Source organism: Athene noctua, chromosome 1 (genome assembly GCF_965140245.1).
Source record: "Athene noctua chromosome 1, bAthNoc1.hap1.1, whole genome shotgun sequence".
Taxonomy (NCBI): domain Eukaryota; kingdom Metazoa; phylum Chordata; class Aves; order Strigiformes; family Strigidae; genus Athene; species Athene noctua.
This window is the reverse complement of record NC_134037.1, coordinates 46,126,874-46,141,991: the sequence shown is the minus strand read 5'-3', so window position 1 is coordinate 46,141,991 and position 15,118 is coordinate 46,126,874. Positions and strand designations below refer to the sequence as shown.

Here is a 15,118-nt window from a genome sequence, read left to right as displayed (position 1 = left end):
TCCGACTGGTTGGTTACAACAACTGACATATAAGGAGGGAGTTTCTAGCACAACAAATTAATAACAAAAAATAAATTTAAGGACACATACTGGAGCTATACCACCCAGTGTGTATCTGTGTGTGTGTATACATATATATATATATAAATACTTTCAGTCTGAATTTAAAATTAAATACTTTGCCAAAGAAAGTTGTAAGTTTTCATCTTTCAATTCCAGAACATCTACGGCACAGAATATTTAGGAAAGAGAAAAGAAGATGCAACCTCACTGGCTTCAAACATGAAACTCAAAGACACTATTTTAACAGATCTGAAAACATGTGGAAAGGGGCAGAGCGTGAACATCTAAAAAACAGCTTTTAGGGGGAAAAAAAAACCAATCTGTTGTGTATGCAAAATGGAAAGACAAAAAATGATAAAACTTTCCAATACTAAAACAAATGACAGTACCAAAACCTTCTAATGATATGCTAAAGAGAGACAACTGATGGATAAGGAAAAACCACCCCAACTCCAAAGCTTGCTGGGAATTTTGACAAACTCTTTAATATCAGAAAAGGGTATTTTAGATACGACAGATTTCTCAGCTCCTTAGAATTTCTGATCTGAAAAAAGAAAGCCCCAAAACATCCACAGCAATTAATAAAAAATGTCCAATACCCATTTTTCATACAGTAATTGTCTTGGGCACTACCCATCTTTCCCTCATGGATATATACATACCATTTTTACTTTTTAGTATTTGCACAGAAATTCTCATTCATGGTCAGATAACAGACTACTACATCTCTTACATACACAGCAAGCAATATGCCTGAGAGGTATTTAGTATGTAGTTCATTTCTCCTAAAAGTTGAGGTCTTGAGAATTAACAGCAACGTATGATCCTGGTTCACAAGACCATAACTGGATAACTTTATAAAGCATTGAAAATAATATAATCAAAGGGAAAAATATAAACTTCTTATGGCAGAAGTCTTCTTATGACAAGGAAAGGGAATAAATACACAAGCACATATACAAAAAAAAAATCGAAGTTAACTTTCACTTAAGTATACAAAAAATATAACATACGTAGAAAGTTTCTGCATTTCCCTCTTGAAATAAAGGACTGAAAGACAATCTTACTCACAGAATAGTGTTATCATTCAGCCAAGTGAATCAAGCAGAGGATGATACTGAAGGGAGGCAGAGCTCTCTAGAAAACAGTGTAACCAACTATATAGAAACACACACCACCCCCCCTACAAATATGTATACTTACCATATGTTGCTGCATATACATACACTCTACTTTTTTCCAGGAACATAGTAATAACTCAGGGTCAGTCCCTGCAACTGCTACAACAAGTAACTTACAAGTTTTTTCTTTAAAAAGTTTCTCCTTGTGCTCCAGTACTCGCTTTCTGCCAACACTGTACCAAATATAGAAACTTTGGTCTTAAAGTACCCATGTATATTTTCCAGACAAATAGCAAAGCACCTTCAAGAAGCAGCCCCAGGAACTCCTACATCAAGTCTCAAGTCTGTTCCAGCTGTTATGGTATTAAGACAACTGAGAATTTATAAGCTATGCTTCAATCAGTCAGAACTATTTACTTTTCTGCAAAAGATTTCATCGTCTGGATTTACAGAACCATGCTACACATATGGGCTAATGATATTCAAGAATCAAAGCTCAAATTGGATTTAAATATTCAGCATTAGAGCAAACTTTTTTTCCCCCCACTGCTCCTTTTGATTCAAAAAATACAGACTTTGACAGACTAAAGTGGTTATTTGTTTCTAAGTGCTGAAGCATCTGAAACAGGTAAAATCCCAATACAGATTAAAAGATTTATGGTTATCAGCTTCCAATAGATCTGAACTTCAAGCCCACAGGAAGAAGCCAGGCTGGAAAGGATAGGGAAAAATAAATTAAATAAATAAATAAACCAAAACAAACACTCAGAGAGCAAAAAGTGTAATTGTAGCAAGAATACAACCTTAAGATTTCTTAAGTCATAACATCAAAACTATTTCTAACAAACAACTGAGAAAGTTAAAATACATAAGATGGAAAATGAACAGCTTATATTTCATTAAGTAAAACAGACTCTCCATTAAAGTCTAAATGTCACTTAGTTTTAAATAAGTAGTGAAGTACTGTAAATCCACTCAATGATTTCCAGAGAAGAAAACATTTATTAGTCAATCACTTTCACCAACAGAAGAGATGAGAAAGTGTAATTTTTCAAATGCACATTGGCCAAGAGCTTGAATTTAAATGATTTTGTTCTCCAACTAGAAAGTCAACAACCTTTTCTTTATAGAATAAATGGAATTAGGGTAAAAGCTTCAGTCAAACACAATTGACAAGTCAGAAGAGAAGATATTGCACAAATAACCACAGAAAATGTACAAGTATGTACAAGCTATTTTTTTTCTTGGAACATTAATTTCCATATATAACATATAAAATACTTCCCCAAAAGAACTTATAACTGCTTGTGATACCATAAAAAGGCCATTTGTTTAAGTGTTGCTTATATGAAAAATTCTAGAAAATTGAACTATCTGGAATATGAACAGGTCTTGCATGTAAAGATTTATTGCACACTATGAATTTACACATGAACATATCAGTGAATCCAATTTTAAATAAACAATTTTTTCTGCTATTTTTCTAGGGCTACAGTGTAGGCAGTGTCTGAATATTTACCGGTATAATCACAGTACTCTACCTCTGAATCATTAACTTCTGTGTAAAACATAACAGTAAAAAATAATGCTCAACACTTAAAATCTGGTTCTGCATTTGGAACTACTGACATGTATTTCTGGATGTGTGAAGTCTTTGATGGATCAGGACTGGTATGAGAATTTCAATTCTAGGTGACTGATAAATTTCTCTGCAAGGTTATCAGACCAGGGTATTTAAATTCAGCCAAAGCAGCAGATGTTTTGTGTTAGTTCAGTGGCTATTCATGAGCACATATAACAGGTACCAAAGGAGTTGTTATCAAAGATGATTCTAATAAAATACTACTACCAACTGTCAACTTTTTGCTATTTATCACTTCTTGTTCGTAGACATATTCCGATTTGTTTTCTTTTCCTAGATTAAGAAAATTGATGACACAGCGATAATGTGAAATGACATAATTTTAACTGAAAATTCTAAATATTTCTAAAGCAATAAGAAAGAAATCTGATGCTTTTGAAAAGCACACAAAATGTCTACCTGGCAATAATTTCTGATTTTTTTTGCCATTGATTATGAAATCATTGAGGGAAAGGAATGGATTTTTTGGAGCTAGAAAAGTGAATAATCCATTGTAAAACAGTCATTTGAGAAAAGGATAAAACATTGAATACTATAAACTATAAAATGAGATATGAAGAGCAGAGGAGAGTAAGGAAATAGGAAGGCAGAGTGTGCGGTGCAGTTTTCTAGGGTAAGAGTAGAGAGAAGCAGCAGTAATAGCTTTCCATCAGAAGCTGCTACTCCTAGAAACCTGGCACCTGACCTGGTTCTTCAGGATAAGGATCAGATTTCTGTGAATAAGAAATAATGAGTATATTTAAATGAGTTTAAATGAAAGAAACACCATATCTTTACTAAGACACCAAGCTTAGCAGCATTTTTTGTAGACTCTGAGAGAACAAAAAGCTCCTTGGACCAAAGACTATTGTTCATTTTTACATGGTTTCCTGAAAAATGAGTACTGCTGCCTTGCTCAGCTCCTCTTGATCACTTCCAGTAACCAATTCCATCTAAGTCCAACACATGGGAAAAGGTCTCAAAGATTTAACATTCCAACAAACTTTGTGAAAGCAGGCAGCTGGATAGGGTGGCTGCTAGCTAAAAGAAGTGAACACAACTTTTACTTAGCAGTGCAAAATCTACTTCTTTGTCAAGGACTTTCAAATCAATTCTCTCTTGTCTAATAAAGAAGAATTTAGACTGCAGCCTGAGTATTATTAAATTAAAATATCAATTCACAAATACAAACCCATAGGAAATAAGAATACATTTAGTCTTACAGAACTTCTTCTTAAACCAGAACCCTCTAATTCAAAGTATACAAACAGACAGGTGTGCTGCTCCTTCCCCTTCCTCTATCTCTCTGGCATGCAGACAACCACTCTCTCATTCTCCCTTGCCCTGTGAATCTGGCATTCCTGCCTGCACAGTGGGTCAGTACCAAAAAGCCCAATACCCACCAGCTCCCCTTCCTCCTCATCCCCCTCAGACTATTGAACAACCTGGTAGTTAAAACTGGCTGCAAGAAAACAGAGATGTGATCAGACTTAGGGATTTATGCAGAACTTAGTGGTGCCCATCTGCACTGGGACTGTACCAACTACCTCTCTCAAAATATAACAGACACCTCCAAAGACAAAGGCAGCATTTCAATGCCACACTTTTTTATCTCTAGATTTTAACAGATATTAAGAAGAAGCAAGGATGCAGTGGTCACACTGGGTAACTACATGCAGGAATCTAAATTTAAGTGTACGTAGAATTTAAGATCATAGCAACGTATATGTGCAGATATTTAGGCATATGGATTTAGGTAGCTGTGAGAGCACTGATTTCCTGAGTTATTTTCTAGGATTTAGGCTCTAAACTTCCACAAGTCTCATTTTAGTCACCGATGGGCAATCTAGTTTTCACTGTCTTGATTATCAGGAATCATGCACATAAACAATGTCCAAAAGACGGTATGGAATGGAAGTATTTTATCCATCTTCTACTCCTGTTAACATTCTGCCCAAAAGTGCTGCAATTAGCTAAAGAAATGTACAATGTGTAAGGAAATGTGCATTTTGCTACTATACCACACTGTTTTCTTTGTATTAGGAAGTTAATTATCCTTTGGATCAGATTTTAGGTATAACAGACAGTTGCTTTAAGAACATTTGAATTGGATCAGATAAGAAGTCCAACTGGTTCAATATCCTGGCTGTGACAGCATCTCTGAGAGCAGTCTAAGGGAAGGAAAAGAACATATCAAACATACCATAACTCTTTCCCTGACATATTCTCCCAGCAGTCAGTATTTGTGTTTGTGCAAGACTGAGACTGTATGCATCTCCTGAACTTGAAGTTGTCTTCATAATATTGTTCATAAGAGGGTTACACTGCTGATGGGTCCAGAAATGTAGCAGACCTACAGTTCTCCTTAAATAATTAACCCTCTGTACTATCCAAAGGAAAAAACAGATGAGCAGATGCATTAAAACCTGTTCATGAACAAAGCTTTGTTAAGATGGTAACCACCACAGCCTTGAAAGATGACACACAGAAATCCAAGCTCAGCTATTATAAAAGAGGTCAGACATATTCCAGTTTATTTCCCACTAATTTCCTTGGAGGGGTGGGGGGGGTGAAGGAAAAAAAAAAGAAAATTCCTAGAACTAGACTTACTGCGATCTACATTTTACTGGATCTCTCTGAACACATTAGAGCCCTGTATATAGGTGGAAAGCTGCAGCTGGAGAACACTTATTAACAACAGATGAATCATATCACTTCTGTTATTACTGCAACCTAGTGATGTAAATTTAAATGGAAAAAATCTCCTATCAGACTATCGTATGATACTGAGCCTTGCATGACAATTTACTTAACGTTATTAACATTTGAGCTGGAATAAGAGCAAGTTCATAAACAGTGTTAACTAGCAAAATAGAAGACTACTTTGCCTTCCCAATTACTAATAGTTTGAGAAGCATTAACATTTTGAACACTAAGTTTCCAAAATCTACTCTTCAAATCTGGTACGGTGAGAGACTGCTATTCATGCTTGCAGCAGACTACCGGGAAGACATCCCACAAATTTGTTAAGAAGGTGGTACCTCCTGAAGCAGAAGTAGACAGCAGTATTGCATCACCATAAAGCTGTATCCAGTTGAACTGGTGTGTTAAAATGTACAATATATCAGCTTGGACAAAACAATACGCTAATTCAGTGATATTATTTTTTAGACTCTAGCCAGTGTCTTTGCACTACAAATATGACATAATCAGCTTGATTGACCCTCGGTTTAGGGTCAGGAAAAATCTTGTGGGTTAATTATCATACTGTTTACTTATAAAGGATAGGTGGCTTTTGTGTGGCTATGATTATCTGGTATATCTAGCTGATTTCAGTGCTAATAATAGCTTGCTCTAAGAAGTATTCAGATACAGTATTGATTTCAAAAAGACTATATAACTGCGCTAATATACAAGAGATTCAATTAGGAAAGATGACTGGCAACATTTGTCTAAAGATGATCCCTGCTTTCCTGAAAATATCTAAAGTATGATTTAGCTAAATACTAAAAATAAAGATCAAAATACTCAAAAGCATTCAAAATGTGAATTCTAAAACTTTAGAAACAGGAAACAATTTCCTGAGAGTAGAGGTTTAGAAAGCTTGGTCACTTTAAGTATCTCAAACTGCATATTCATAACTGAAAGACAGATAAAAAAATAAATCAGCTATTATTTTTTAATACCTCTAAAATAAATCTATTTTAAAATAATTTGCCAGGTTTTCAATATAAGTTCTTCTACTCATTCCATTCCACTAACCCAGCAAATTTTTGTACTGCGAGTCCTTTACTGAGTGGTATATAGCTGTTCTCTATTCGTAAATACCTAGGAAGTTGAATAACAGTAGAACAGTGACATTTATTCTCTTTTCCAAGTCTCTCAATGAGTTTCCTGATGGCTTTTTTTTTTTAATTATTTCTGTACACTTTATGATATCATACCTTCCATTAAAAAAATTAAAACTCAAATACGCTAATACCTCCTCCAGTGAAGTCGAAACAATTTTCATAATTGCAACCAACAATATTGTCTCTGGTGTTCATTATGCTCAAACCAAAAACAAGATCTCTTTTCCTTCTATTTAGTGTAGGAAGAATCTACTCTCAAATATGTGATTATTCAAAAGTCTGCTCCAGTGAGGAGCTGTCCAGCACACTGGAATAATACTAAATATTTGAAACAAATTTAAATTATTAGATCTCATGGTTTGTTTGGGGTTTTTTGCTGAGAACCATATTTGTTCATACACCAGGACAAGGGACTATGCAAGAGCTTTTCCTATCAAAGTGCAAGGATGAGTCCTACACATTCAGAGTTGCAAGGGCTACTATAGTTTGTCCCTTGGTGAAACACAAATACCATTCATTCAGTGCACCTTTGAAAATGCATTTTTTCCAAAAGGAATAGTGGTAAGAGAGGACCATTGCCTGAGTTCTTTCTCTAAAATGGGCTGCCACAACCTCCTGACACATTCAGTTTGTATTTGCACTCTCTTGAACTAGGAGAGGTTTTTTTTCTAATTTAGCCCACAAAGGATAGCCATATACTGAAAACCACATCAATCTGAGCAGGGGATAAATTAGAGTATCTTTGGAGTGTTGTTTTACTGGATAAGGTTGACTAAAGGAGGTTAGCTCTAAACATAATTATAGAACAATGTTACAGCTTTTATCAACCTATTTGAAATTATTAGATCTAATCTGTTATATAACACTGTTGTACAATTTTCATTTTTCAAAAATAGCAGTTACTGCATTTTGGTAAATACTGTTAAATCTCTTAGAATATACAACATGCAATTAGGTATGATTCATTACTTATGCCCACTAGTTAATTTGAGACATACTTTTCAATACAGTTTTCATGAGAATGTATTTTCATTTCTGTACTTTAAGTTTGATGTGAGACAGCTGTCAGTTTATTCTCACTGCTCTCTACTTCTATTGTTCCAGGCTTAAAGTTCACGTCAGACCGACAACAAGAAAAGTTTAATGTACTTCTAAGTCACATAAGCACACCTGGCAAATTACAGTACAAAACTCTCATCAGGAAACCTAAGAAATCTCTAAAACAAATTATAATTCCTTGCAGCTTCTGTGTGTGTGTGTTTACTAAAGACACTGTAGACAGAATAAAATATAAGGCATTTTAGAAAATGGAAAATTACTCCAGCGGCAGACAGACAAACTTCTTGCCAGGAAGATATTTGGTATTTGAAGGTATTTCAGATCTAGTCATCAGACACCATCATCACCCTCCTATCTTAAAAAAACCTTTCTCTGCAGAAAGGATAGTACAACCCATATTCAGGTCATAGTATGGACATCTAGAGATAGGATCATAACAGTAGCATTATTTTCAGTTACCATACAGAACTATCCCTTTGAAGACTAGATATCAGGTAGTGGGGACAAAAGTCTTCCTTTTTTCTACATGATAGACATTTCAGAGTAGTTCCTTTGTACAGTCATGTTAAAATTTGCTATTATGAACTCTTCAGCCAGAATGTCTGTTCCAACCATATCTATTTAAGAGGTTGCTGTCAAAACAAAGATTACATCATTTTACACCCATGTTTTACAAATTAGGTAGCCAGGGCATCTGCAAAATGAAGGTTAAGCTCGTTTACTTTGACAAAGGCTTTGAGATCAACTGATGAGAAGCAATGTCTGTATACAGTTGTCTTAATGCACTGGATAACAGCTCAACTTCAGACCACCTGTACTGATTTCTATATATATTTTTAAAAGAATTTGGTTTTACTGGTTTCTATTAGGTTTTGGAATCCCTTTAAATAGAAAAGTCTTCCTTTCTTCACTATTCACTTTTCTCTAGGGGGAAAAAAAAAAAAAAAAACACAAAGAAAACCAACAAACCTAACATGAAATAGCTTTATAAAAATGTTTTTAGTATAGTTAGCTAAAAAGCAGCTCTATGACACACAGTTAGGACAACCTCATCCCACAGATTAAAATAAGTATCACGGATGACGAAAACTAAATGGATGAAGAAAAGCTTCAGGTCTATGTGACTGTGCTGTTAACAAGTTCTAAGAAACAGAGCAATGGGAAATGATAATAAAGGTGTGCAAAAGATGAACAGGGCAGTGATGACCTAAAATAAATAATAAATAAAAGGAAACTAAAGAACTCAATTCAAATTTGAAGATCTCCATGAAGAACTCCTTTTAAGAATAAGTATTTTGACTTTTTTTCCTTGCAAATCTATAAATACACTAGCTATAAAAACATGTTTTGTGTAAAAGATGTTTCTTAGGCAGCATACTCAATGACCCCTTCCACAGACTGTTCCTGTTTCATTTTAAAGATCAGCTCTTTCTCCACCTCCTTTCAGGAATCTCTCTAGACAGATGCTCAACAAAACTTCTTTTCATTGACCATTGGAAACATTCGTTCACACCAACTCCACACTTGTTCATACCAACTTGGTTTTATACATGTGCTCAAGTCCTAGAGTATCTAGAAGCCTCCTGGAGACTTTAAATGAGAGCAAGATGTCATTGGTGTGCTTTAATGACACACCAAGAGAAAAAACCTGCATTAAAATTCATACGGTCCAAAGAGACTTGAACTTTAGATTCTGCAAAAAGTAGGAAGATTTCATTTTCCGTTACACAGTTGAGGAACAGAGATACAACTGAGTTCCTGAAATCACACATATAAACTATGTAGAATGAGAAACTGAATTTGAGCCATTGCCTTTGTATCTTTTTTGCTAATGACATTTCTGTTTTCTGAAGTGCTAAAAGAGGACCTGACATATTGCAGAGAACTTTTTTCTTCCATTATATAAATATTACTGTAAAATTCAGATGGAAAAAAATAAACAGATTTTTTTAGTTCAAAATATTTGAAGTTATGCTAGGTACCCGATAGTCATCCAAATTTTCTTTTTGGCAAGTTACATTGAGGCAAAGAGCACAAAGCACTGAGAAAATGAAAAGGGGTTATTACTGAGATGACACAAGAATGGACAAAATAGTATACTTTTGGAAAACCACAGATTAAGTTTATCAGGGATCCAACTTCTTGAATGATTATTGTAATTCTCCAATTACACTAGTTAAAGCTAGTTCTTCTGTTTTTTAGACACCTGTTTGAAAATGTGGTTTACACTGAGTGCCTTTGTGTGATGCCCACATTCATATCCACACAGATCATTGATATGCTTGCTAGATTTACAGCCTCCGGACAAGCCAGGAGAAAAAGATCTTTGCTGACTAGCAAACACGACCACAACCTTGTTTCCCAACATTAGACAGTGTGAGTTGGAGAGTGATAGCCAGCCTCACAGAATTATACTCTTTTCAAATTAACCACTGTGCTGGTTTTGGTTGAGATAGAGTTAATTTTCTTCATAGTAGCTAGTATGGGGCTATGTTTGGAAACCACAACAACTGCCTTCATTCAAATACTGTCAACTACAAATCCATACAGTGATGGTAAAGCAAATATTCAGTTTTTTAAAATTCTGCACCAAAAAGTTTGTGGTATGGTTTAGCCAGAGGTTCCTGCCAAGCTTCATACTGGACTGCAGTTGTGCCTTCCACTTCCTCACGTATCCCTTCACATTTGATACTACCAAAACACAGTACACCAAAATGCTGATGGCCAGAAACTCATCCTGGATCCAACACATAGAATATGTGTGTATCACAACATCTTAAAGCACTAGTTCTTTCCAGGACTGTGCAGTATTATTTCCCCCTCAGTCTTTGAACAAACTCCTCCTTGATGTTTTCTAATCTCTTGTCTTCTCCCAGCTTGACCCTGATTCTAAAGCTTGTACACATTTACACTCAGAAGCTCACAACTTTTAGAGACATATTTATTTAAATTCCATCTCTATGTTCCTCCTTGTCCAGCAACCCTTCATGGATTTCCTTTGACAGTCCCTTTGCCAGTTAGTTGCATCGCCTGTCAACACCCTGACCTCTCTTTGCAGTGTGGTGCCACCACCACAGCTTTTTAACGTCTCTTTTTCACAGAAAATTTTTGCTCCACCATAGCCACTCTCAGCTAAAGCTTTTCCTTCTGGCAAAAAGCCCTTCAGTCTACAGCTGGACTGATACAATCCTTCAGCTGTACCTACAGGGCCTGTATTACTACTGTGTACCACACACCAGAAACAGTTTATGTACCCAAGAGGCAAAAAGTTTTCAGAACAATCATTACTGAACCTAGGGTCTTTTTGATGAAGTATTACACAGAAGAAGTAAAGATAATAAATAGAGAGCACTGAACGGAAATATGTTGAGGATAAATTCTGGTTTTCTTGTATTTGGCCCCTCTCTTCCTCATTTTTCTACTGCCCTAACTTGTCAACTTCCTGGGATCCAGATAGAATTCTATCACAAAGAAGTTGTTAGGAGTTGAAAAGTCTGTCTGTGTTACTAGGAATTAAAAGGGTAGCAGTTAAAACTATTAATTGTACACATTGTTTGTATTACTACTGTTATGATAATACAATGAATTACCATAGAGCCCAAAAGCCCTCTTCTTTGCCCTCTCTACAAACCCAGAATAAAATCCCCAATGTTTTCACCAGAGATCTCGCAATCTAAACATAAAGAGACAAGAAATGGGATACTATGAGAAAACAATGAAACAAGATAGTGTGATAGGAGAGATTTCAAGGACATCAGCAGTCTAAATTCCCAACTCATGTAGCAATGTAACAAAAGAGTTTTAAGGAGGGATGCTTTGGGAATGGTAAAAGCCTCCTGAGCTTCAAACAAAGCATGGAGAAAAGTTTAAAAAGAATGGCTGAAATATTAGCAAGTGAGCAATGAAAGCTGGACTTTAATGAGCGTACAGAGTAGCTCCTAGGATGAGAGTCAACATAGAAAGTATCTATAGATGATGAGACAGAAGAAAAGCCAGTTGGAAGCAGCAAGATGCTTTTGTGTGGCATGAAGTATTCTTATCACTATTTTTTTCTGGTCTACTATGGATGCAGATAAGAACTGCAAAATTTTATGGATTTACATTTTATAGAAGTTTGAGTATGTGAACTCATACAGTACATTATGCAATTTCTAGTTTGACTTTGCAAAAAAGCCCAAACTGAGTTTATAGTATGAATATTTATCACTATTCTACTTTATATAATATATACATATGTTTATATATAGTTTGGAATTCTTAATAGCAAGTCAGTTATATGGTATTTCACTGACTAGAATGCATATGATCTACTTGTGAAATATTTCCTGGAAAACATTAGCGAATGCAAATTCATCTGATATCTCTATCAGATATTCTGATTACTGTCATTCCATTGGCATATATCTTTCAGAGAAGAAACTGAAGATAAATCTGGAATTCAGAACATTACCAGTAACTCTCCAGTCTCAATATTTGTTTCTTTTGGTTAACCTTATTCTTTGTCAATCAAGTTAAAACAATGACTCAAAAAGGAGACATCTTGGCATATGTATCCATTATTCCTTCTACAATGTAGTACTCTTACTGGTTTTCATGGGAATTATGCATATGAAAGGACTGCATTATTAGGCTAGATTAAGAGAAGACATTTGAAAATACTTAACTCATCATACCACTTCAGAACCTAATATTTATAATAGTACTTGAGCCTGGAGCAATATAAATAAAAGCACAAAATACGACTCCTGGAAGTACATTATGGATGTTTTTTCTTAACTTTTTTATTAGAGATATGACTAAAAATTAGTTAAAACTATTTCCTTAGCTTTTGGATAGAAGAACAACTACAGAAATAAGAATCATATCACTCAAAAAAACTTGCAATATTCCTAAACATGGGATGCTACAAGTCAGTAAGAGGACAGTAAAAGATTTACATTCCAAATATATGAATTAGATGCTTGTCTAATCACATAAAGGTCCTTAACATTTTCTTTAGTAGCTACTATGTCTTCATGACCAGATTATATTAACCCCGATCCCCTGGAAACTTCTCAAGTCATCTTTATTCTTCAGACACATGACTCTTTCATTTTGGCTTTGGAAGTGATGTTCTCCTCCCATGTCATGACAACTCAAGGATAGTATGAACTATCTTCCTCTGACCTGTGAATGATATTGGGCCCTTTCTTTGTCAAAGCTAAAAATACATTGACTTTGACAGACTGGGTAGACAAAAATTTAGTCTTTCCCAGATATTTAGCTCAGATGTAGAATCAGTCTGCTAGGCTAGTTAGAAAGGGCTAACTTTCTAATCTTTTTTTTTTTTTTTTTTTTTTTTTTAATCTAAAATACACTGTTCATCTTTGCTGCACAGTTAACCCTGGACCTTAATTTCTGGTTGCCACTAACATCTTTGCCACTTTCATAAAAAAGAGTTCTTATCTGACTGTTGTAGTTCCTCAAACTTGGATTGTCCAATCTGGCTGGGGTTATGTGGAAAAATACAGATTTTAATTTATTCTGGCCACCCAAGCTGCTTTACAACAGGAGCACAGGCTAAAATTTTGACTCTCCAATAGTGCTTCTACACCTTGAAACAATCCTCTTGAGGACTGAACACTTCAGACATTCTTTTCAATATGATGGCTCACACCCGGACATCGCTAATCAGGTCAGTCACAAGTACTTACCATAAGAGAAGAACACAGTGAAAACATGACTAAGAATCTCAAATACATAAAAGTCTGCTGCAAAGAGGAAAATAAATTCCCTGTAACCACTGTGCAAAAAAAGTGGTTCAAGTAATTTACTTTCAGCAAGTTTAAGATCAGAAAGCAGGAAAAGCTTTATAATGGGAAAACTAGCGAAATTTTACTGATCCTAGCTTTGAAGAAAGTGTGAGGGGGTGGGCAGTATACCTATTTTGACCAAAGAAATGTAGCTATATACTGACAGTGACACCATGTTACAGTACCGCTTGCTGTGGGATCTTGACTTGGAATGAAAGACATATTCTGCAAGACTCAATTTCTTCATGTAGACAATCCCTTGGATTCTGATAGAATCTTCTAGCTATGGATCACCTATTTACATTGATCTAATCTGCATCTTCTTTATTCAACAGTTTAACAATAATTACTTTCAGGACTGGACAATACATAATGTCTAATCTGGTCACAGTATATGGCACTTCATCTGCTAAGAGAAATGACAGTAAATTGCCTCATGGCCTTAAGGTCAGACAACACTAGCAACAGCTGCTAATAACACCAAATTCCAGATGTAGTCTTTGGTAAACTTTTTTTTTTTAAGGAATTATCTTTAAAATATTTTGCTTCAAAAATCTAGATGTACTCAAAATTTTTGGGGAACTTTAGTGGCTTTTTTTAAACTTAAGCCTAAAACTTTTATTGGTATATCATCTTTAATAATTAGAATCACAATCCTGTAAACAGTGCACAAGACTATATTTATTTCAGAGTAGCCTTTGGAGAGTTAACACAAAATAAGTAAATAATCTCCTCTAGTCAGGTATTTTGTTTCCGGTAGAAATTTATGATTGTTCTAATGTTAGAACACAGGACAAAGGTACAGCTGCCAGTCTGACTAGTGACTAAGTATGGAAAAAGTAACATTTTCCAACTTTATTTCAATATTCTATACTAAGCAGCATATAGACAAAGGAAAGTTACATAACCATGCACATTCCCTACAATTAAATCACTTGATATAACATAGGTAAATGATCCAAAGAAGAAAGAACAAACCTGCACTATGAGTCACCTTTTGGATGACGAGAACTAAGCTGTTGGAAAAATAACGTTTTCTAAAATGTGTATATAGTAAAGACCATGACAGGTGAAATAGTACAGCAATATAGCAAGCATCAGGTGTTCTCAAAGTTTCTACACGTAACAAAGTAGCTCCCATTCAAAACACCATAATTTGACAATGTTACAAACGCCTGTGTTTCATATAAAATCTTCTAAAATGCATTTAATATATCCTAGAGGTGGTTGCTCTTGGATGGTGTGACCACTATTGCCTTTTTCACAACCTTTAAAAAGAAGCACAAAACGCAACTCCACCTTCCACCCTCCAATCAGCAAAGTTGCCAAAAACGCGCTTCCAAACTGAAATGAACCCCCGGTTTGCCCCCTTGGGCTGTCCGCAGCGTACTCACCATGGCGGGCTAGTTTTGAAGACTTTCTTCCCCTCCCCCTGCACCTACGCACAATGAGGGAGAATGGAGAGCAGTTTCAGCATTAAATTTAAACTTCCCTGCTTTTGTTAGTATGAGTCACCACCTTAACATTATCTCAACTGTAGACTTTTATCTGTGAATATCTAAGCCCTGTCTTGTGGAAAACTAATTACTGAGCCACTAAGAGGCTTCATAA

The 15,118-nt window shown here is 35.3% G+C and overlaps 1 long non-coding RNA gene across 1 annotated transcript in view; it reads right to left on the bottom strand.

The window, feature by feature from the left end:
* Window positions 1-15,000, bottom strand: part of LOC141968416 (uncharacterized) — an 82,624-nt gene extending 67,624 nt beyond the window's left edge. Inside the window, exon 1 of the long non-coding RNA XR_012634868.1 lies at window positions 14,902-15,000. This is a non-coding gene — a long non-coding RNA (uncharacterized LOC141968416). The remainder of the gene's footprint in view (window positions 1-14,901) is intronic.
* Window positions 15,001-15,118: the final 118 nt, after the last annotated feature.